The sequence below is a fragment of the Oryx dammah genome, unplaced genomic scaffold, assembly GCF_014754425.2.
Source record: "Oryx dammah isolate SB20612 unplaced genomic scaffold, SCBI_Odam_1.1 HiC_scaffold_11, whole genome shotgun sequence".
NCBI lineage: Eukaryota > Metazoa > Chordata > Mammalia > Artiodactyla > Bovidae > Oryx > Oryx dammah.
Genome location: NW_024070195.1, coordinates 35151941 through 35176949, shown reverse-complemented (window position 1 = coordinate 35176949; position 25009 = coordinate 35151941). Strand labels below are relative to the sequence as shown.

The 25009-nt window shown below is 41.1% G+C and overlaps 1 protein-coding gene across 1 annotated transcript in view; it reads right to left on the bottom strand.

Annotated features, from left to right (window-relative positions):
• The window catches only part of USP49 (ubiquitin specific peptidase 49), a 66918-nt gene that overhangs the window by 19535 nt on the left and 22374 nt on the right, over nucleotides 1-25009 (bottom strand). The window contains exon 3 of the mRNA XM_040249709.1: nucleotides 21625-21698. The gene's annotated coding sequence lies outside the window, so the exon portion shown is untranslated. The remainder of the gene's footprint in view (nucleotides 1-21624; nucleotides 21699-25009) is intronic.

The following is a 25009-nucleotide window of genomic DNA, read 5'->3' as shown; positions in this document are numbered from 1 at the left end:
TCCCATATACTGTGTGGCACAGGCAAAAAATAAAAATAAATAATAAGATACAGTTAATAACCCAAAAGGGAAGAATGCTACATTTTAGAGTATTATATGGGGCTTTAAAAGGTTGTATTTTAAGTACAATGAAACTGGCCTTTTGAATTTGTGAATTATGGCTAAAATAAAAATAAAACGAAATATATACAAAATAACAAAAAACAAAAACTAGGGACAAAGACTGAGAAGGGTGAGGTTAGCTTCTGGCTAAGTGCAGTGTTGGCTTGAGACTCAACATTAAAAAATCTAAGATCGTGGTATCCAGTCCCATCACTTCATAGCAAATAGACGGGAAAAAAGTGGAAGCAGTGACAGATTTTTTTTTTCTTGAGTTCCAAAATCATTGTGGATGGTGACGGTAGCAGGAAATTAAAAGATGTTTGCTCCTTGGAAGGAAAACTATAACAAACCCAGTGAAGTGAAGTTGCTCAGTCGTGTCTGACTCTTTGCAACCCCATGGACCATAGCCCACCAGGCTCCTCTGTCCATGGGATTTCCCAGGCAAGAATATTGGAGTGGGTTGCCATTTCCTTCTCCAGGAGATCTTCCCAACACAGGGACTGAACCCAGGTTTCCCGCATTGTAGGCAGACGCTTTACTGTCTGAGCCACCACGGAAGTCCTAACAAACCTAGATAGTGTATTAAAAACCAGAGACATCACTCTGCCAACAAAGGTCCCTACAGTCAAAGCTATGGTTTATCCAGTAGTCATATTCGGATGTGAGAGCTGGACCATGAAGATGGCTGAGTGCTACGAACTAATGCTTTTGAATTGTGGTGCTGGAGAAGATTCTTGAGAGTCCCTTGGACTGTAAGGAGATCAAACTGGTCAACCCTAAAGGAAATCAACCCTGAATACTCATTGGAAGGATTGTTGCTGAAGCTCCAATACTTTGGCCACTTGATGTGAAGAGCTGACTCATTGGAAAAGACAAAGGCAGAAGAAGAAAGGGGCAGCAGAGGATGAGATGGTTAGATAGCATCACTACCTCAGTGGACATGGATTTGAGCAAAGTCCAGAAGATACTGGAGGACAAAGGAGCCTGGCCTGCTGCAGTCCATGGGGTCGCAGAGAGTTGCATACGAGTTAGGGACTAAACAACAACAAAGTGCAGTGTGGAGACTGGCTGGGCGCTGGGGGAATGATGGCTAAAGGGGTGGAGAGTCCTCACACCTGCTGCACTTTCCCTTGTCCCCTCCATTACCATTCTTCCTGAATGTGGGTGCTTGTGGTTGGGTGGGTGAGAGATAACCTGTAGGTCAGGCCGTCCCTCAGAGACTTCCCCCCAGAGGCTGAATTCTCTGAGATGGGTTTGGAAGCTCTAAGTCAATGTGTTCCTGAGCTCTTCGACCTGAGAGTAAACCAGCCACTTGAGCAGTGGCTCTTGGCCACAGGTGATGGTATGCGGATGTGCTGGGTGTGTCGGAGGCTTGCAAGGTGGGCCATCACTCATCAGTAACCGAGTGCTGATGTTCAAGAATGAGTCTGTGTAATCACGGGTTATAGCAGATTCAAGGTTATGTCCACGTGATGATGTCTCACTTGCATTAGGATCTGCTCTCTTTGATGATAAAGGAGGAGAGTTCATCTAGAGAGCCAGCCAGCACAAGAGCCTGACTTGCCACAGCACTGGGAGATGACAAAGTACAGAACCTCCAGCACTGTACAGATGCTCCGCTCTGTGCCAAGTACCAACTGATCTAACTGTATGAAGAGCCAGCACTGGGCGAAGCCCTCTGTACCTTCAGTCTCTGCTCTTCTGTTCGCCTCCTTCCTCTCCAGGTTCAAACGTGCCCAAGTCTCTCCTGTCTAAAAGACACACAGGCCCAAGTCTGCCCTGCTTCTGGACTCTCCTTGACGTTTTTAGGCTCTTTCTCCTGCCTGCTTTATTTCTGGCAAGAGGAATGTGCAGCTTCATGTTTCCCACAACTCACTCCTTCACACATTTATTTCACAGAAACTGTTTTCTCAAAGGCCTTTGCAGTTTCCTCAGAGCTGAGTCCATCGGCTTTTTCTCAGTCCCCATCCACATCTATTTTGCCCGACGCTGAACACTCACTCACTTCTGCATTTTAGGTGACTGCCCTCTTCTGGGTTTCTTCCTGCATCTGTAAATACACCTTTTTTGTTTTCATGTGTGTTCCTTGAAATGTGAACTTCCTCCTTAAGGTTCTATCCTCAGCTGTCTTCTTGGTGATTTCATCTGTTCCCGGAACATCAAGTATCATTTCTATTAATTAATGTATTTTAACCTCACACTTTAGAAAAAGCCATTTTATTGAGCTATAGTTGACATACTGTAAAATTCACTCATTTAAAGCACACAACTCAGTAATTTTTACTACATTCACAGAGCCCCACAAATACCCTTGCATATAACATCTGTCCATTTCCTTGCAGAGGCTTGGTCTCGGGTTGCATCTTCACATTCTGATACCCACATTATGGTACGCTACTGTTAATGCTACTTGCAGGATGAAGCTTCTGAACATTTGGTAGCAGGGATAATCATACATTGAGCTATACACACTGTTTCATCCAAGTCTCCTGATGATCAGGACATATAAGATGACAGACAGGGGGTTAAGGATATGCCATCTGTGGAACAAAGCTAAGTAGCTGCCCTTGAAGGGATCTGTTTTTTTATTCATTAACCTAATACTCTTGCCAAAGAGATCTGTGCCTAGAACTGAACCCAGGAGGATAGTAGACTGGGCACAAGGAAGACTGTTCATACCAAATTCAGAGAAATTCTGAATACAGTGGGAGCACACACACCCACCCACCCACACACCCACTCACACAAATGTTATCTCTGACTCTGTGCGAAGTGGCACACAGGAGAGGAGATAACTAAACTGGCTGCAAGGACTGAACACGTCTGCTTCTGGGCTTAGTAGTTTATGCTGCTTCCAGATCAAACCTGATGATGCTTTCAGTTTGATCTCCCCGACAAGCTAGTGTTCAAGCAAAATCCAAACTAAAGGCTTCCTCTTCTGCTCCATGTGCTGTGAGTCTCAGTTGTGTCCAACTCTTTACAACCGTATGGACTGCAGCCTGCCAGGTTCCTCTATCTACGGGCTTCTCTAGACAAGAATACTAGAGTGGGTTGCCATGCCCTTATCCAGGGTATCTTTCCAACCCAGGAGTGGAACCCGAGTTTCTTGCATTGCAGGTGGATTCTTTACTGCTGAGCCCCTGGGGAAGCCCTTCTACTCCATAGCCACATGGAAAGTCTATTTCTACTGCTGAAAGAATGAATTTACCCTTTAAATATCTGACCACCAGGAATTATGGTTTGTCCCTACAGTGTGCCTCCAAAGCACTATGTCTCTAGAGCAGCTGGGCAATCATCAAAAATGTATACATATGTCAGACTTCCTGAACTGTGCCCTTTAAATACATGCAGTTTATTGTACGTAGATTACATCTTAATACATTGTGCACAGACACCCACGTACAGACACACACATGCACATACCTCTAATGAAATAATAGATCTAGCCAGTAGCTCTGTCAACTACTAGGTGAAAGCTGACAGGAAACTTTACAATGAATGCATAAGGCTGACAGCATCTGACTCCACTGACCAATTTTACATCAAAAATAGGACAACCAGACATTATATGCTTTCCTGATAGAATGCAGTAAGAAGTTCATAGGAATATCACCTATTACTGTACTCTTGCTAAAATAGCTGAACCTGAGTCCACCAAAGCCTTTGGATCTGGCACCAGATCATAAGCAATGTGTGACAGGAACATGCTGCAAGGCTGCAGTTAGCCAAAGCAACAAGTCAGAGTGTGGCAGATGTTATAGGATCAATGGTCTGGAGTCTTTAACAAATAGACAACAATAGGAAAAAAGCGGGTGGGTAGATCTGCTATAGGTTATAAGAAACCTAGAAACATATCAACCAAATGCAACATGTGGTTCTTCTTTAGAGCCTAATTTGAACAAGCCAAATATAAAAATGTATTTTTGAGAAAACTGGGGGAAATGTTTAAAATGCTGTTTGTCTCTAGCTGTACCACTCTATTAAAAAAAAATTTCATTGAAGTAGAATTGACATACAATGAACTGCACATATTTAAAAGGTACAACTTGATAAATTCTGACATATGGTATGTACTTGTGAAATCACCACAACCAAAATAATAAACATGTCCATCACCCCAGAAGTTTCATGCCCCTTTGCAGTCCTCTCCCCCAGCCACCCTTCCCTAAACCCTAAGTCCAAAATTGGAGAAATTTAAATACAGACTAAGTATTAGATAATACTAAGTAATTATTAGTTTGATGTGACAATGGCATTATGGCTGTATTTTTTCAGTCTTTATATGTTAGAGACATCTCTGAAGTATTTACAGGTTAAATATTATGATGTATGGAATTTGCTTTAAAATATTCTAGGGGGAAAATGTGGCAGGAAGATAAATGAAACACAATTGTCAAAATGTTCAAAAATTTTGAAGCTGATTGATGGGGACATGAGTTCATTATAACTAGTCCCTTTATTTTTGCGTATGCCTGAAAAATTCCATGAAAAAAATATTTAAAGACAAAAAAGCAAACAATATACTCTCTGATAGCAAAGAAGACCTTGAGATATGAACCATTTACAAATTAGACAAGTTATGAGACACCTTTCCTCTCTGCCATTTACCATCATATCTAGTAGTACCCTGTAGCGCACCCTCCCGCCCCCTTTGACACACCCAGTCAAGGTGGAGCAGTTTTTTGAGGCAGTGTTAGTCACAGACATGGCTTGCATAGTCCTCTGGACTGGGCCTCAAGAAAACAGCCTTTAGACTCAGGTGGCAAACTCTGTAGCTTCCCAAAAAAATTTCATCAGAATTCTGCTCACAAAAATTTCCAGAGGATATTTGTCTTTAGGGGGCACAAGGCCACTTATAGTGCATCTGTTGAAGTGTTCTTGCTTAGTCTAATGTTTTCTCTCTTTATGAAACTTATTTATTGGGAAAGAAAAATCTTTTCTTTTCTTTTTTTTTTTTGCAATTCTGCTTCTTCCTCACTAACTCTGATTTATCCAGGTGGCAAGGAGCTCACCCTATGCCTTTCTGAGTTTCACTGTAGTCACAGGAAAAAATAGTAGCACAACAAATATTTCTGTTCCTCTGACTGCCGTCAGATGAAGGTTACTCCCAGTCCATGCGATGTTTGAGGAAGCAAAATTTGGCCACACAGAATCAATACAATATTCACAAACGTACTGCTTTGTATTTGGCCCCTCCTCTAGACATTTGTCTTCTTTGCTCTTGAAATAAAATGCTCAAAAGTTGTGTTTTCATTCATGCAAAATAGGATGGGCCTCTGTCCTGACAGATGTGCTCTGGCATATTGTTGAGCCCATCATGAATCCCTGGTATCATACCAGAATACCAGTGATACCACTATGGAAGTTAACTCTCAAATGCATTATTCTGAGAAAATTCATTCAAAGTTTCAACTTGAAATGCCAAGACCTGCTTTCCCAGCTGCAGCCCAGGCAGGGAAATTGGGAATCTCCCTCCTCCCACTTTCCCCGCATGGCTGAGGAGGGCTTTCCACACATCGCCATTTGCATGGGAGACACATATATACATTAGGAACTGCCTGCAGAGGAAGAAAAAGGAACAATTTCTGTGAATAGAAAATAAATCTGACTAGAATTTAGACATGGATCATCGGATGAGATGGTGATTTCAGTGGCTGCTCTAAGGAAAGGAAACCCCATCTTGCTGATGTCTTGTTTCTTAAAAAAGGATGGTAGTATATTTAATCCGGTGCTTTCCCGATGATATGCCAGGGCACATCCGTCAGGATTGAGGCCCTTCATATTTTGCATGAATGGAGAGACAGCTTTTGAGCACTTTATTTTAAGAGCAAAGAAGACAAATGTCCAAAGAGAAGGGCCAAATACAAAGTGGTGTTTGTTACATACACACAACAGGAGAAGACTAGAAGCTACAAAGAAAACACTCAGGCTTTAATTGAGAACAAGTTATAAATTATAAACTGGCCATATAACTGAAACTACCAGTCGTTTTTCGTTTTGTTTTTTTTTAAAGAGGCAGGCCTATGTATATAACACTTTAAAATATAGTATATGAAAGAGAAAAGGGGTAGAAGAGTGCCTATAATATGCCATCAAGACTGGAAAAAACTACGGAAGCACAATCTCCCTCTCTCATCACATGCCCTGTAGCGGCAAACTGGGGTGGAGGGGAGTAAAGGTGGGGAAAAAAGAGAGCCACTAACGTTTGTACCTTTTGGGAGGAAAAAAATCACGTGTTATCTGTTTTCCAAAAGGATACAGCACTGAGGAAACTTTCAATTTTAAAAAGTCAGGCATCAGCAAGATGACAGAAGATAAGCACAGAGCATATATGATTTACTATATCTTTATTAGAAAATAGGATTCGGGGACAGGCAGTCTGATGGTACTTATGGCATATGGAGAACCTAAGGAATTATATCCTAGTAGCACTAAGCATTGCAAAAGGAAGCGCCTCACATACTTTTTCCTACAAGCTTATGACCAGCAAAGTACAGACCTCTTTGGCTTACTGCAGAAGCCTCAGTCGGTCATGTCAATCATTTGAAATTTCATATCAGCCAAGGCACCAAGGTAATTTCTACTCTGCTTCCCCAGAGGCCACTACCGAAAATTGTCAATAGAAGGGAATTCTGTGAGCAGATTCTTCCAACTCTCAAGATAGCTTCATTTCCTTCATGGACAGCTCCTAACATTATTCCAGTTTACTGGGCAGCGAAGTAATTCTCTCAACACCCAAGCCACTTCTCTGAAGGAGCACGAGTGTGACAGTGCGGGTGTGCGCCGGGATGGGGAAGGCCGTTGGCTGGGTCGGCTCCAGGTACATCAGGTACGTTATAAGCCTCAGTGTCTTAAGTCTGTAAACCTGAGGAGCAATAATACCTACTCCGAAGACTGTTCTGAGGTGTTCTGATGCAAATGAGGTGGCCGTGTAACTGCATTCTGAAAGTGGCTGACTCTAAACAAAGTACTGGCTGACTTGGCTACCTTGGCACTCATTCCCCAAAAGTTATTTTTGCTTCCACAGGGCTTAGAGTTGGGCTGGCTAATTGAGCAGGCTTACAGTAACTGACTGTCTGGCCTTGACTTTACCAATAGTTTCATCCAAGAAGCCCGTCATACCAAAATATTATTAAATAAGAAAACAGAGGATACTTTCATAAAAAATAAGAAAAATCACTACCTTTCCAAAATAAATGAGAGTTTTATTATTTATTATCTCTTTTTCTTAGGTTTTTTAAAAATTGTGTTTAATAGTAACACAGAGTAAGGATAGTAAAAGTCCAATTAAGATGTTAAAACAAACCCAGAGCACCATAAAATGCCACTGAATTAAAGAAGCAGACTCAGTCTCAGCTCACACTCTCCAATGGGGGTAGGCCCATTGAATCCTTACAGGTCCAACAGAATGTGCTGCGTGGCAAAAATATAAAGGGGGCCTTCTTTCAAATAAGGCAGAGAAGGCATTTCAAAGACATGAACTGTGCATGAACCCTCATCTCTCGCAAAGAATAAAGCAGAAGTACTTCTGGGAACTCAACTATAGTGAGCTGGCACAAGAGAATAGAAGGCCAGTGCACACCCAGGCAACCAACTTCATGGAGTTTAAATCTCACAAGTCCCAGCCACTTCTCCTATTTTAAATATATCCTGGCCTGCCGGTGGGTCCCACCATTTAGATGAAGGCACTGACACTCCCGTTAATGGCAAATAGAGAATCTTATAAGGGAAACACATAAAGCCAATCAACTGCTATTAATTAAGTGTAGATTAATTTACCACAGCAGGAAGTGGAAAGCTGGTGCGAAGGGGCAGGATACTGCACAACTGAAATGCAAGGAGGAAGCAACTACAGAGTGAAAGGAAAGTATGAATCACTGCTTGAAGCCCTGGAGAAGGAAGATTTGAGGCTTAAAGGTCCCTACAAAACAATATGAGAACAAAAAATAAGCTTTACTGACTTCATCAGTTTTTTCCCCTGTATCCTTCCCATGTTGCCTGTGCTAACTGTGCTGAACGTTGTCCATACCCATCAAGTTATAACCTCAGTGAGGTATAACAAAACAAGATTCCGGCAGGCCAGAATTAGTTATTCATATGTATTTAAAGCTACTCATTATCTGCAGCTTTTAATACATATGAATAACCAGAATGGTAATTTTTCTCAAGTTAAACCTTTCATTTCTGAATATGTGCTTTCTGAGTCTGACACCTCAGAAAACTTACAGTTTGTTATTTTTAAGTTACTGGTCACTAACAGCCTACAGTCAAAGGTAAAGTCCCCATCAAACAACCCAATTCTACTACAGCCCATTTATCAAAACATATACATTATTAGTATACCTATCACTCACATAAGAACTTATCAGGATGAATAAGAACTAAACCACTTTGACTTCCCTGCTGGCTCAGACGGTAAAGGGTCTGTCTACAATGCAGGAGACCTGGGTTCGATCCCTGGGTCGGGAAGATCTGCTAGAGAAGGAAATGGCAATCCACTCCGGTACTATTGCCTGGAAAATCCCATGGACAGATGAGCCTGGTAAGTTACAGTCCATGGGGTTGCAAAGAGTCAGACACGACTGAGCGACTTCACTTTCTTTCACTTTAAACCACTTTGAAGGAACTATCAGTTAAAAAAAAATCTTATCTAATATTGGCAGAAGCTAAACAGCAGACATTACATATTCCAAGAGACCAATTAACAGTCTTCTGAGGGACCACTTAATGCATTATTTATTCTAAGAGGCCAGCCTAAGTCTGCCAGTAAAGAAAATATCTCAGAATTTAGTGGGAAGTGTGGCAGGACACATTAAGGTGTTGATGTCATTAAGCAGTTTTAAGAAATAAAGGAATCCTCACTTTGTGTTCATACGTGAAGATGATGCAGAATGTCTCTAGAACTGCAGATAAGGCTTTATCTTCTAAGGCTGAAGTTCGAAAGAAGAAAAATGTATTGGAGATAATAATCTATCTGTTAAAAACGCCAAAATCCTGAGGTCTGGATGACTGCAGAATTCTGGGGCCCCCCAAACCCATTTATGAAAAGCCCAGGCAGGGCTAACATCATACTCAGTGATGAAAATTGAAAAAATTACCTCTGTTCATAGATGACATGATCTTATATGTAGAAAACTCTAGAGATAACACACATACAGTTAAAACTAATAAATTCAGCAAAGTTGCAGTATACAAGATCAATATATAAAACTCAGTATGTTCCTATACACTAACAATGAAATATGAAAAGGAAAGTAAGAAAACAATTTCATTTATAATAGAATAAAATAAAAAGAATACATACTTGGGAGTAAACCTCACCAAGGAAGTAAAAGACTTGTATACTGAAAACTACAAAACACTGCTGAAAGAAATCACAAATACATGAAAAGACATCTCATGTTCACAGACTGGAAAACTTAATATGTTAAGATGTCAATTTACCCCAAATAATCTACTGATTCAATGAAATCCCTATTAAAATTTCAGTGGCTTTTTTTTTTTTTTTTTGCAGAAATAGGAAAATATATCCTAAAATTCACATAGGATCTCAAGGGACTCCAAAGAGTCAAAATAATTTTGAAAAAGAACACCACTGGAAGAACACACTCATGTTCTCATTTCCAAACCTACCACAAAGCTACAGTAATCAAAACAGTATGGTACTGGCATAAAGACAAATACACCAGTGGAATAGAACAGAAACACCCGAAATAAATTCTTGTGTATATGGTGAAATGAACTTCAGCAAGGGTGCCAAGACCACTCAGTGAAGAAAGAACTGTCTCTTCAACAAATGTTTTTAGAAAATTAATATCCACATGTAAAGGAATGATTGGACCCTTACACCATATATAAAAATTAACCCAAAATGGATTAAAGACCTAACCTAAAAATATACAAGTCCTAAAGAAAACAGAGGGGAAAATCTTCATGACATTGGACTTAGCAACGATGTCTTGGATATTATACCAAAAACACAGGCAACAAAAGCAAAAATACAGAAGACTACATAAAACTTAAAAACCTTTGTGCATCAAAGGATACAATCAACAGAGTGAAAGGCAGCCTATAGAATAGGAAAAATATTTTCAAATAATAACCAAAACGTATACACAACTTCTACAACTCAACACCAAAAAAAAAAAAAAAAAAAACAACAAGCAAACAACCCAATTAAACAATTAAATATAAATCAAATAACCCAAAGGACTTGAATAGGCATTTCTCCAAAGATGATGTACAAATGGCCAATATGCACTGAAAAGATGCTCAACATCAGCAATCATCAGAGGAATGCCCATCAATGGGTGAATAAACACTGATACATGTACAATGGCATAGATTCAGCCTTAGAAAAGGAATTCCGACACATAATACAACATGGATAGGCCTTAAGAACATTGTGCTAAATGAAATATGCCAGTCACCAAAAGACAAATACAGTATGATTTCACTTACATGAGGTACGGAGGATATTCAGAGAGTCAAATTCCTCGAAATAGAAAGTATAATGGTGGTTACCAGGGACTGAGGAGAGGAGGAAAAGGGTATGTAGGGGGTTTTAGATTTGCAGGATGAAAAAGTTCTGTTTCACAACGAGGTGAATATCCTTAACACTACTGAAATGGCTAAAATAGTAGTTTTTAAAAATATTTCTTTATTTAGCTGCCCTGGCTCTGAGTTGTGGCACACAGGATCTTTTAGTTACAGCCTGTGGGATCTAGTTCCCTGACAAGGGATCGAATCCAGGCCCTCTGCACTGAGATCGAGGAGTCTTAGCCACTGGACCACCAGTGAAATCTCAGTAGTTTTTTTTGCCTTTTTTTTTTTTTTAACTTTATCACATTTTAACCAAAACTGGTTAAGATGATACTTTTATATGTTTCTTCCTTTTTGAAGAAACATATAACATTGTTTAGCACAATGAGAACTGAACATATAACATTGTTCAGCACAAATGAGACCTGTGAACTCAAGAGTTTCCAATCTCACATGGAAGATGAGAAACAGAGAGAGCCTGACTAGGTAAGGGCCCCTTCTGAGGGTGCCAAAGCAAACACAGTAAAAGCTTCACTAAGAAGCAAGGTAAACTATACCTCAACTGGTATTTCCTGAGTGTGCTTCCACCTGATATGACTGATGCAAACACCTGGGAGTTCACTCTACCTCAAGGTAATTTTTACCCCCACAAATGGATCTAAACCTACCAGTCTAGATGAAGACACTCCCCAACTACTCTCCAGACCAATAATTCCACTGGCCAAGGTAAGATGCCTATCTGTTTTGTTCTTGGGAAATACTGTTCTTTGTTAAGAAACATCTCTCCAATGTTCTTGGTGTTAAGGCCCCTTCTTTACAGTGAAAATAGATTGACAGTTTGGGTTGGCATACCTGTGTGCATGCAAGTGTGTATTTTATAGATCCATGAAATAAAAAAATCTGAGAACTACTGTTTTAGATAAAGTCCTCTTAGACCAAAGCCTTGGAGAGCCTTCTAACCTTCTGAGCCTATGATTCTAAATGGCACAGAGAAAGGCTTCTCATGGTAATTGCCAACATTGGTTTTGGGCTCTTGACTATGTTTTCTTTTGCAGAGAACTATTTCCTTATTAAAAGTACTTTTATTTCATCTTCAGCTTCCTACCCTATAAAATAGTTATGGCACATATTTTTAATGTGTCTTTTACAAATAAACTAGAGGCAATATGTGCGTGCATGCTAAGTCATTTTAGTCATGTCCAACCTTTTGCGACCCTATGGACTACAGCCTGCCAGGCTCCTCTGTCCAAGGGATTCTCCATGCAAGAATACTGGAGTGGCTTGCTGCACCTTCCTCCAGAGGATCTTCCCAACCCAGGTATCAAACCCACGCCTCTTATGTCTCCTGCATTGGCAGGTGGGTTCTTTACAACTAGCAGCACCTGGGAAGCCCCCAGAAGCAGGAGCTCTATTGTTATTAGTTATATATGACCTTGGGAAAATAATCTTTCTGGGCCTCAGTTTCCTTTTCTGTAATATGGAGGCAATAATAGTTTATACTTCATAGGGCTGTTGTGAGAATTAAATGAGTTAACATCTGTAAAAATGCTTACAGCAATGCCCAGCACACAGTCAGAGCTCAAGAAATGACTGTCAGCATATAAAGCGACCCTGTAACTTGCTCCACATCACAAACAGGCACTGCCAGCGAAGGGAGGATTATAAGTAGGATTATACTCTCTGTTGAAATCCTTCCACGACCCACACAAACTCCTCTTCCCATTGGTCCAATAATATAAAGGTAATGTACAGGTATTCGGGGGCAAATTCTTACTCTGGGCTCTTCTCAGTCACCTTACATTAGGTTCCTGGACCCAGTTCAAGGGTGTCTGTGTGTGTCTGTGTGGTGTGTGTAGGCTTCCCCACACCAACAAGCAATTAATTCCTGGACGCCATCAGCATGTCTGAGAATTCAACTGAATTCTGACACTATCTACCCAGAGATGGAATCAGGCTTCACAGGTAAAGGGTTCAGTCCTACAAAACCATCTCTGCTTCAGACACCAACTGAAACCCCAATTTGTGACCTGTGGTTCTGAGCAACTGGCTATCAATTAGAGGTTCCCAGGACTCCCTCTTTGGGTTTGATGCATTTGCTAGAATGGCTCACAGAAGTTAGGAAACTCTGTTTACTTACTGTATTATCAATTTATCATAAAGAATATGAATCAACAACTAGATGAAGAGATACAAAGGGCGAAGTCCTAAAAGGGACTTGTGTTCTCATGGAACTCAGGGCTCAGCACAGCGGCACATGGAAACATTCTGGTTTCCCAGCATGGAAGCTCTTTGAGCCCAAACCTTTTGGGTTTTTATGGCGGCTTCATTACATAGGCATGATTTCTTAAATCACTGAGCTCTGGGGACTGATTCAATCTCCACCCCTATCCCCACTGCAGAGGTCAGGTGGTGAAATTAAAAGTTCCCACCCCCTCTAATCACACGGGGGGTTCTGTGTGCAACCAGACCCTGTCCTCAGGTGCTTTTCAAAAAGTCATTTCATTAACATAGCCAAATACACCTCCATCACTCAACACTTGGGAAATTCCACGGGGTTTTGGAGCTATGAGCCAGGAATTATTCACAAAGACCAAATATAAGTGAGAAACATATTTTGGTCATCTGCATGATCAATATATATATATATATTTTATAAATCACATTACTGCACACCTCTTCAAGTAGAATCCAACTTAGTCCCTCACAATCTGATCCTGCCATTTTAATGCGGCAGGTTTGTTTACAATTTAAAACTACCTTCTTCTAGATATTTTTCAGATGAAAAATGTTTGCCCAATTCAAAATCTGACACACTTAAGGCTTTAAGAATGTGTAATATTAATCGGCTTCACCACTTTCAGGAGCCTCTCTCTCAAGCATGCTGTCTGAGATGCTCTGCTTTGCATTCTCAAGTAGCTGCTGTGTGATGAGCTGCACAGAGATAACTCAAGCAGAATATGGAAAGGAAACACTTTGAAGACACACTAAAGCAAAACTTCAATGATACAGCACCACTGGGGACCCAGAGAAATCACAGCGGCTGATAAGCCTAGGGAGCATCGACGAGCACCTGGAGTATCTCTTTTCTGAAGAGAGGATGGCAGGTGCACACTATGCCAAACTCCACACAGCTGCAAATCACGGACCAGCCTGGGCAGCTGGTGGGGACCCGCTAGCTAGATGGTAATTATTGGTCAGGCATCTTCAGTTACAAAGGCTAAGGTGTAGCTCATTACATCTGTATTCTTCAACTGGTTATTTAACTCAGAGCTAAAGTGATGGTTAGCCTCGAGGCATGTTTACCCATCTGCTAAAAAATAAAAAATCATACACAAAGGGAAAACATATAAAGGGCCTAATAAAATTTGTAATGAGTCCTAGGAGAGATCATCTCTTCTCAATCCTCTCTGTACCTTATTAAAGAAAAGGCCCTTAAAATCTGAGAACGCAGTTAGATAAGCTCTGCTGTTGCTGCTGCTAAGTCGTTTCAGTCGTGTCCAACTCTGTGCGACCCCATAGACGGCAGCCCACCAGGCTCCCCCGTCCCTGGGATTCTCCAGGCAAGAATACTGGAGTGGGTTGCCATTTCCTTCTGCAATGCATGAAAGTGAAAAGGGAAAGTGAAGCCGTTCAGTCGTGCCCGACTCTTAGCAATGAAGTCTAAAAGGAGGAGCTGGTCTTTGTTTGCTTGCGCCTGGAGTAGCCACTCTTCCTCCACGAGGCCATGTGCTTCAGCATAAGCTGACTTCAGCACTAGCTCCAGGGATGGGCCCTGTGAGGTCTCAGCCAGTTTGTGCACAGGCAATGGTCACAAGTCTAGCAGTGGGCATGTGGCCTAGCTTTGCCAATCAAACTGAAGGGGAAGGACATAATCCACATGCAGGTTGAATCATTTTGTATTGTATCTTGGACATTTTGAATATTGTGAGATTCTGAGTCTTGCTTAAATCCTAAGGAAAATGTTGATATTTGCAATCCAACCTGGTGGGATTCAGATCACAAGTCCCAACCAACTCTTCTGTGAGGTATGGTTTAAATATCAGTTCTTCTATTGAGCCTGTGCTCCAGACCATGGGAGCCAGAACTACTGAAGCCCGCGTGTCCCAGAGCCTGTGCTCTGCAGCAAGAGAAGCCACAGCAATGAGAAGAAGCCTCACAGCAACAAAGACCCAGCACTGCCATAAATAAATAAATATCAGTTCCTCAGTGAAAGCCTTTGCAGAAATATTAGGACTGTCTGGCATGAGGGCTAGCCAGTGGCCAGTCTAGGCCCTGGGCAGTTATTTATTGCATAATCAATGCTAATAGTTTTTGTGTGCTCTTCAGGATCAGATTCATGCAGCATGGTGTTGAGGAAGGGACCCAGGAGTGCACAGATAACTCTGCAGGCTTGGTTTCCTGCGCTCCTCCTCCTCCACTGTCTTCCTAGGTACCTTTCAGTTCCTTTCTGTCTTCCAGCCAGAAAGCCGAGGCCTTTGCTATCCTGTTCTCTCAGATATTTTGAGAGCTAGGCAGCAGGAAGACAAGGAGAAAGAAAAAAAGTGAGGGGTCCTTTTTAGGACTATCGCTTCTCTAACTGGAGGGAACTCAAGGAGACCGTGAAGGACAGGGAGGCCTGGCGTGCTGCAGTTCACGGGGTCTCAAAGTGTCAGACACAACTCAGTGACCGAACAACACCGACAACTGGAGGGGACGGTTCCCCTCCCTTAGGACTTTCAGGCGGCTGTGGGCCCTGCTGCTGTCACTGCCAACAACGACACCACAAGACTGCCTGGCGGCTGGGGCCTGGGAGAAGAGGGGGGAGGCTTTTTTAAGGAAGGAAGTTTCTACACCTCTTTCTCTGAGCGTTAGAAGTCTCCTTCCCCATCAAGTCAAGATTGGAGGGTTTCTTCTGGAGCTCTCTCTTTCCATGCCTGATTCCCACTTCCAGGGTGGGCTGCACTCCACCCAGGCCAGGGGATATTCGTAGCTGTATTTAAAATCCTGGTCTTTTCTAATCCACCTGCTACTATTGACTTCTCAGAGTCCTTAAATTGCTGGTCCATGAGTTCTATCCAGGATTTTAGCTGCATTCAGCAGGAGACACTAGGCAGAGTGTGCTTACTTCGTCTTATCCAGAAATGGAACTCTCCAGAGGCAAGTATCTTTAAATGCAGTAGTCAAATATGGTTATGTGTCTTATAAAATAATAGAAAATCCATATCTCTGTAGGTATCTTTTTTAGGGTGAGGAAGTAGGCTTTTAGGTGAAAAAAAAAAGTAATCTGGTTTACAGAAAAATATTAAGTTAACTCAACAGATGTTACCGGACTGTGGTAAAAACCATGCAGTGGTACACACACATCATGGGTTTGAGAAACGCTGATCTACAGAACAGAAGCCACCTGCTTTTTATTTTATTATTTATTTTTTGCCACCTGCTTTTTAGAGCTACTTATAAACAGTTCTATTTTACTACATATGAACCTGCCTGTATTATTTGTTTTATTAACTGACCTTGTGGTTGTGTCCTTCTGGCTATTATAGTCTATAGAATACTGGGGAAGAACAAGCAAGGTCATTCAGGGGCCTGTGAACAAAGCTTTCCTCGGGAAGATGGGTCTGAGGGGCTGCCAAAGGAAAGACAGTAGAAGGGGGCGCTACACACATATCAGACAGTAAGTGAGGAAGGTATGGATTCAGAAGTTACCTTCTCCTTTTAGAAGGTTGCCAAGGGAGGTGGTGGGGGCCAGTGTCAGATGTTGCTCCTGGTCTGGCTTTGGGCCACAGGCCTCTCAGCCTGGATCTTTGCATCTGAGCCTGCTTAGCCAATGCCACAGCAGACAGGATGTCTAGGCAATTCACGGGCATGATCAAGGGTCCCCATGACAGACGATGGCAAGGAGCCATGCAATCTACCATAATTCCTTCACAGCTTGATTGTACATTAATTCAACCCCCCTCACAAAGAGTATTCCAGAATATGAATGGATTCTCCTGAGACCGCAGTCTTTTTCAGTAGTGCTTCACTTGATAAGGTCCTGCTAAGTGTTATCAGAAAATCTACCCAGCTTCACCATTACTGTGACATCTGAGGCTGAAGAAAGTGATGAAACTGTCCAGACTATCCTCAAATCTACATACGGTAAGAAGTACCTGGATGAAGTGCCAATCTAGGAAATAATCTCCCAGGTAAACCTAGAAGATAATGATGTTGCAGAATAATGTCACAGAAATTATGATAATGTTGCAGACATTAAATTATCGGCATTTCAGGCAAGAAGAAAGCCCTGGTGTGGTGATGCTCTTTAGTGACAGCAACACAGGAAAAGTTAAGTGAACGGGCAGATCGAATAAAAACCGTAAGGGAAGAAAAGCAACAGAAAGAAGCAGGAGCAGCTGGGAAGCAAGTATTTCATGGCATTCCTGATACAGCTGAGAATTTAAGCTGGAAGGCCAAGTTTGATGCAGAACTCCTGGAAATTAAAAAGGTTAAAATAATCTTTAGAGATGACTCTTGGCCATTCACATTTTGCATGTCAGATTCTTTTTCCATTAATATTCTAATGGTATTCCCAGTCATGTGCATTCGGAAATGGCTGAAGTTGTGAGTGATACAAATGCTGAGCAGGAGTCTGATGGCCGCATTAGTTAACCTTGTAGTCAGTATTAAGTGATTCCATCTAATGAGCCAAGTAGTCTCCTTCTGTATAAAAGTCTATTAAACAAATTATAGGGTCTTGGGAGCAACTCACCAGGCAATGAAAATCTCACACATATCTGAACATTTTTTCTTCAACAAATAAAAAACAATTAGAATAAATTTAACATCAGTTGGTACTGAATTTTTTTTAAAGTTACACTTCTTGACAAGCTAACCTTGAAAACAAGATTAAAACAACCACAATACCGGTGACTGGACAGGCCCACTTTTATTGTTATATTGGGGTTCTAGATGAGATTTGAAAAATCCCAAACCGTTTGGTGCCTTAAAAAAAAAAAAAATGCAAAATGTCAAGCAGCTCCCACTTTATTCTCGGTTCTTAGCCACTGAGAAACAGCAGTCAGTGTTCAAGATCTACCATAGCTACACTGTCATGAACTCAGACTGCCCTGAAGAGGGAGCTGTCACTACAGCAAAAGACTTAAAGGCTGAGATGGAAGCCCCTTGAGGGTAGAGGGGTTTTTTTGCTGTTGTTCACTGACATTTCCAGCCCTAAAACAAGACTGCGACATCGCAGATGCTCAATTAATACTGAAAAATAAAAGGCTGTCCAGGAAGGCCTTCTGGTCCTCCCAAAGTTGGAAACAACCAACGTAATCTTTATCATATCCTCTAGCACAATTATGAAAAAAGAACAGCATTTTCACTTTTCTAATCTGGGGGACACAGCTGCACTCAATTGGGATGTCATTAGAATCTGCATGGGATGCTGTGTGGCAGGCACAGTCCGCCCAGTCACTAGAGAGAGTGCCATGACTTTCTTGCCTATATTGGGGTCATTGTAATGTGCTAATGTAGAAATAAACCTCAGTGATTATCATTATATATCTAGTGAGAAAAGTGGTTCTATGTTTCATTTTTACAAATCTTTTAAATGCCTGGAATAAGTAAGACAGCTGGATTCTGCTATTTCTTTTTTTCTTTCTTTCAGAGAAGAGGATATGTGTTTATTTATTTTTAAACTTTCTGTTTTATATTGGAGTAAAGTCAATTAACAGTGTTGTAATAGTTTTAGGTACACAGCAGAGGGACTCCGCCATACACATACATGTATCCGTTCTCCCCTAGACTCCCCTCCCGTGCAGGCTGCCACATAATATTGAGCAGAGTCCCGTGTGCTGTACAGCAGGTCCTTGCTGGCTGTCCATTTTAAATATAGCAGAGAAGACATGTAGATCCCACACTCCCTATCTCTTCCCTCCATTCTTTACACATCATGCTGTCTTTGGAAAACTCTACTTTGTACTCATATGCAAGTATGTTTTAATACTGTTATGAAATTAGCTTTGACTCCCAAAAGTTTCAGGGGCTCCTGGCCACCCTTTAAGACACTGTGGTAAAGAGTATCTAAGTGCGGTAAAGAGTACACTAAGAGCCATAACTGTTACGAACATTCAGAAGGGATTCTCAAACAAGGAAAGAGAGTCCAAAAAGATGGAGAGGGGGAAACATCACTGCTTGTAGCCCCACTTTACAGGAAAGCCAAACTATTTCATCAGTGTGCTTGTGTTACTTTAAATGTTGCTTACTCTTTGTACTTTACCATATTTCAACAGGAAATGAAATTGCTATTTGAAGAAAAGAAAAGCCAATATTTCTCTCTGACAAGACAAAACAGAACAAAAACCAAAAACCACGGACTCTAACTCCTTCCAGTTCCTATATACATGTCGGCTGCTCATGTACATTCACTTTTTTAGATCATCACTTATAAGTGACACTCTAATTACAAGACCCATATCGCCTTTTCTCCTGCCTTTTCTTCTCTTCAACAACTTCCTGCTGACTGTCAGTCAAATATTATTTAACAGGACAAAAGAACAATTTCTAATTACCAACCAGTTACAAACTGCTGCACAGTTCAGTCCTTCTGTCTGCATGTTTCCATGAACAGCAATTAAATAGTAATCTACAAATCAGCTCACTTAACATGCACTGTTCCTTAGCTAGAGTCAGGAGATTTCTGTCTACTACAAACAATTCATAGAGAAGTAAAACAGTTGTATTCACTTAAGTATGGTCAAGAAAAAACTAATTCTTTATGAATCTCACATCATCTCACACTATTATTTTTCCCAAACTTAAGAAGAAGCATGAAATTTTCTTTCCCACAAGCAAGCAGAAACAGATTGGTTATGGTGACTTTTTCAGGTGATATTTGACTTTATTATCTTACTTAAATCCCTGTGCACCTCAGCAAATCTTCTAAATTGATAAAAAACTAGGCCAACACCCCATTGGTCAACAGCACAGGCTCCAGAGTGGAGGACCTGGGTTTGAATCCTGAAGTTGCCACTTGTGATGTGACTTTGAGCAAGTTAATCAATGCCTCATTTTTCTCAGCTTTTAAAATGAAGATAATAACAGCATCTGCCTCATAAGTGGATGCAGAGAAGGCAATGGCAACCCACTCCAGTACTCTTGCCTGGAGAATCCCATGGGCGGAGGAGCGTGGTAGGCTGCAGTCCATGGGGTCGCTAAGAGTTGGACATGACTGAGCGACTTCACTTTCACTTCTCACTTTCATGCACTGGAGAAGGAAATGGCAACCCACTCCAGTGTTCTTGCCTGGAGAATCCCAGGGACGGGGGAGCCTGGTGGGCTGCCGTCTGTGGGGTCGCACAGAGTCAACACGACTGAAGTGACTTAGCAGCAGCAGCAGCAGCATGAGTGGATGACAGGATTAAATTCACTAATGAATAAATGAGCAAAGCACTTAAAATGGTGCCTGACACAGAATAAATATTCAGTGAATGTCAACCTCTGTTTTTATATATTTGTCTTCTAAAATAGTCACAGCAGAAAAAAATTGTCCATTATAACCTAATAGAGCCCTGGAACAATACAAAAGAGAAATATTAAAAAGAGATGACTGTTTTAGTGTCCTTCTCTCTTAAAATAAGTAGCTGCCTGTATCACCTAAGGAAGTGCTGACTAGCCATGGAAAAGATACCAGACATTTTCAAAACTATTGTGATTCTGTGAAACAAGAAGAAAAGAAAACTCAAGAAGATTTGTCCTTCAAAATAGATTAAAGGAATCTTAACAGAAAATGTAACACAGCTATCTAGAAACAAGAGAACTGTGTATCCTTTTTGACACAGATACTTTTATGGGCAAGATAAAACTATCACAGCCCGAAGATGCTTGTTAATTCATACATACCTGTAAGCATTATTTACACCATATGATATGTAGTAAGACATGAGGGTGTATAACTCTATTCTCACACATAGTCTTGTAGCATACTCTGAGAGAAATGAAGCTTGAAGCCAAGAAAGAAAACACTCATGAAAAAAATTAAAAATCCTTGACATCAGGATTGACTATCCAAGAAGGCTTACCTCTTGCAGTGTATCACAAGATTCATCTATGGAAGGCTGGTACATAAAAATGCTAACTGGGATACATAAGACAACTATAGCTAACATTTACTGAACACTCACTATGTTTTGGGCATTCTTTCAAGTTTTTTTTTTTTTAATATAGATTAACTAATTAATCTTCAACATCGCTAAGAGATAGGCATTTTATTGTTCCCACTTATACCCAAGGAACTGAGGCAAAGAGAAATTAACCTGCCCAAATGTCAAGCTACTAATGGCTAGTCAAAAACAGTCTGGTTCCTAAGCGCAAGTTTTTAACCAGCAGGCAAGGAAAAAGACATATCATATATGGGGCGGGGTGGGGGGGTGGCTAAGATTCGAACAGAACGTTTTTGTTCTTTGTAATGTTTGAATTATTGACAATAAGCATGTATGGACTTGTATAAATTTTTATATCATAAACTCAGTAACACCTTTTTATTGGATTTTCTGTAGAATTCTATTTGATTACCACCTGACACGCAATCTGCACTTCGCTAAAGAACAGGATCCCCAGGGTGAGCCTAACATCACAGCAGCCGGCAGTATCTGGAGAGTGAGAAGCGGCTGCTAACACTCTAGACAGGTCATGACAGATATGGTCTCCATCCAACAACAGTAAGCTTCAAGACTTACCCAAGAACGGTTTTACTATGGGGCTGGTCTCCAGGTCCCGTGTTTATTTTCAAATATAGCTGTGTCTCCTCTTAAGTTAATTCATAGCATTTAAAAAGTCACAAGGGTAAGAAGAAAGAAGGCGATGAAAGTTCAGAATGGTGATAAGACAAAGACAGTGGCTGAGCACTCGCCCTAAAAGGATACCAATCCCGGCCACCTACTGAAGCCTAGTATTACATAATACTACTGTGAATAGTTTCCACGAACAACTTTTTATTACAGTTTTATTTCTTACCCATTAAACAAGTTTTTCCCATCTTCTTCCATATTACTCCACAGTCATTGGTTAGGTCTCCTCGTCTCTATTACCTACAGGGGAAAAATCTGTCAGGTCAGGCTGCTATATAGCAAGAGAAAAACAATTTCACGAATTTTATTTATAAATTCAAAAAACAGGATCAGTATATTACAGTGCAGTTTAGTGAACTCCCCACAAGTCCTCAAAATTGAGGTAAAAGTGAGGATAAAAAGCTGTAATTTTTTTTTCCCGCTAAGAGCAATCAAACATTAAGTCATTTATGAATAGACTGATGGAAGTATGAAAGGTTTACTTCCTGAAAAGATGCACTTCTGTGTTTATTTTAGGTTTTACAGATTACACACTGCCTTGGCATATAGCTTCAAACTGTCAGAAAAATCAAAACAAATTCATGGCAACAAAAATAATTGTGTTTCAAAAGCCCAAATTCTTTCTGTGTAAGTGAAACATGTAATGATGCAAGATGCCAAGTGGTGACACCTTTGTGTTAGGTGGGTCCATGACTTTCAGGTAAGCAGCATACATTCTATGCACAAGAACACTGTATTAGTCTAAGCTATCTAGAATTTGGACACATTACATGCACAATCATTTTTTAGGTTTCTGACACTGTATTCAGGAGGCAGGATTCAATAAGCTTGAGATTAACACACTGTCTGCCACCATGTAACAAGATGAAAAGTTCTCTATTTTGCCATCCTAATAGCTAACACAAGAATTCCTCTTAGAAGACACTCTCTTTGTGAAAATATGTTCCCTCAATAGGGTCTCCCACCATTCAGGTCCAGTCCCCTTGGGATGGATGGTTCCCTGCAGAATGGCTGTTAAGATCCCAGAATGATGGTCAAGAAAGGGGAACTGCTTTACATTAGATGAGGAGAAGAACTTGTTTTATCTCTGAAAGGAACAGAGAGAAGGATGATGAGAAGAACAGGAAGAGAAGAAAAGAATAGTATAGCAGAGTGAAGCTGGGGTTGAGGGGGAGGTGAAGTTCTCCAGTCAAGGGAGATCTGGAACATTTTCAGAACAAGAATGCCTTAAAGGGAAGGTGCACGAATGCAATATAGGGCTCACTCGCCTGTTTTTCTCCTTTCTTCAGTTAGGTGTACTAAAAACACAAATGCCCTGTATGAACAGGGCCTTTCTGAGAATCAGAGAAGAAGCCAAGTATCCCATCTGAGGACATCATGCTGCATATCAGAGGCACAAGGCAAGAAAAACAGGGCCCAGGAGGCAGAAGCAATTGCATGATGGTAAAATCCAGGAAATGCACACATATTTTTAGGAAGAGAGCTTACAACTTGCACACATTCTAGGCTGGGGGTTTGAGGCAACCTTATTCAGGAAGCTAAGCTGACACTGTATGGATGGGTGTTTTACAACTATATACTTTCCCTTGTTACTTTAGCTGGGGAGAGGGGCACACCGTGCCACTTGTGGGATCTTAGTTTCCCAACCAGAGACTGAACCCACACCCTTGGCAGTGAAAACACAGGATCCTAACCACTGGACCACCAGGGAATTCCTCATAAAAATTTCCTCTTTCCTGTCCAAATTTTCAACCCTACTTTTAATATAAAAACAGCAAATGATTAAAAGTTAACTTAATTACTTTTAAATCTAAGTTACTTGAATTAATTCTGGATGTACCCAAAAGCTGGCCAAAACAATCAGTTCTATACTGAGTACCTAGTATACATAACTACACAGAAAGAAAGAAAGAAAAGAAAGAAAGTCACTCAGCCGTGTTCGACTCTATGCGACCCCATGGACTATAGCCAACCAGGCTCTTCCGTCCATGGGATTTTCCAGGCAAGAATACTGGAGTAGCTTGCCATTTCCTTCTCCAGGGGATCTTCCAGACCCAGGGATTGAACCCGGCTCTCAACTACACAGAGGCTAAGCTTAAAAGACCTATGAAATAGCTATTAATTTGTCAAGCAGTGACTACAATACTTATGACGGTGAACTTGAAAACTGGAAAATTATAATGGGTCCGCTTAATTCTGCAAACTATTAATAAGACTACCCTCATTCAAATATTTTCCATCTAGGTCCCATTTATATCATTTATACTACTGTAATATAGTTTTGAATGGGGGGTGGTGGAAATTCAGATGTATAGAACAAATCACTGCAATAGGACCAAACTAAAAATGTAGAAGACATCCCTTTAAATAGTTATTAGAGATAAAGTCCCAAACAAGCAAATTCCAATTGTACCTATTGTAAGTGAAACTTGCTGAACTCTCGGGCTTTGTGGCATGTGCAAGGCAAGAAGAGTATAGGATGCAGAGTAACAGAGACCAGTTATCATCATGGTTGCCAGGCCAGACCTTACGCAGCAATCTAATTTCTCTAAGCCTGTTTTCTCATCTACGTCAGAGCACTGGCATAAGGATTAAATGAAAATGCAGGTAAAATCCTAGTAAGCTGCCTGGCACATTGTTGTTGTTTAGTCATTAAGTCGAGTCCGACTCTTTGTGACCCCATGGACTGTAGCCCGCCAGGCTCCTCTGTCCATGGGACTCTCCAGGCAAGGAATACTGGAGTGGGTTGCCATTTCCTTCTTCAGAGGATCTTCCCAGCCCAGAGATCTGAACCCACATCTCCTGCATTGACAGACAGATTCTTTACCACTGAGCCACCTGGGAAGCCCAGCCTAGCACATAGCTGATGATTAACAAAAGCTTAGTTTCCTTCATCTTACGACATTTACAGTAATTTTCAGGGGCTGAGGAGAAAATTCTTTCTTGAGAACTTTACTCAATTTACTTTTATCCTGCCAAACAATAACGATAATGATGATGATGATGGTAGCTGCCAAGGACATTTCTATAGCCTTTGAAGTGTACCAGACACTCAACTAAGCACTCTAACATATAGTGGGTTGTTGTTCGGGTTTTTCTATAAAATGTTATGTAAAAACCCAAGTAAGCTTTTTGGCCAACCCAATATTAACTCAGTCAGTCCTCACAGTAAACTGTGAGGTAGGTATTATCTTTATTCCCATTTCACAGACACTGAAACTGAGATTCAGAACTTCCTTGGTGGTCCAGTGGTTAAGAATCTGCCTGCCAATGCAGAGGGCATGGGTTTGACCCCTGGTCTGGGAAGATTCCACATGCCATGGGGCCACTAAGCCCATGCGCCACAACTACTGAGCCTGTTCTTGAGAGCCCAGGAGCTGCACCTACTAAGCCCATGCGCCACAACTACTGAGCCTGGAAGCCCTAGAGCCCATGCTCTGCAGCAAAAGAAGCCACCGCAAAGAGAAGCCTGTGTACTGCAAGTAGAGAACACCCATGCACAGCAATGGAGACCCAGGGTAACCAGAAATAAATAGATAAAATACAATGAA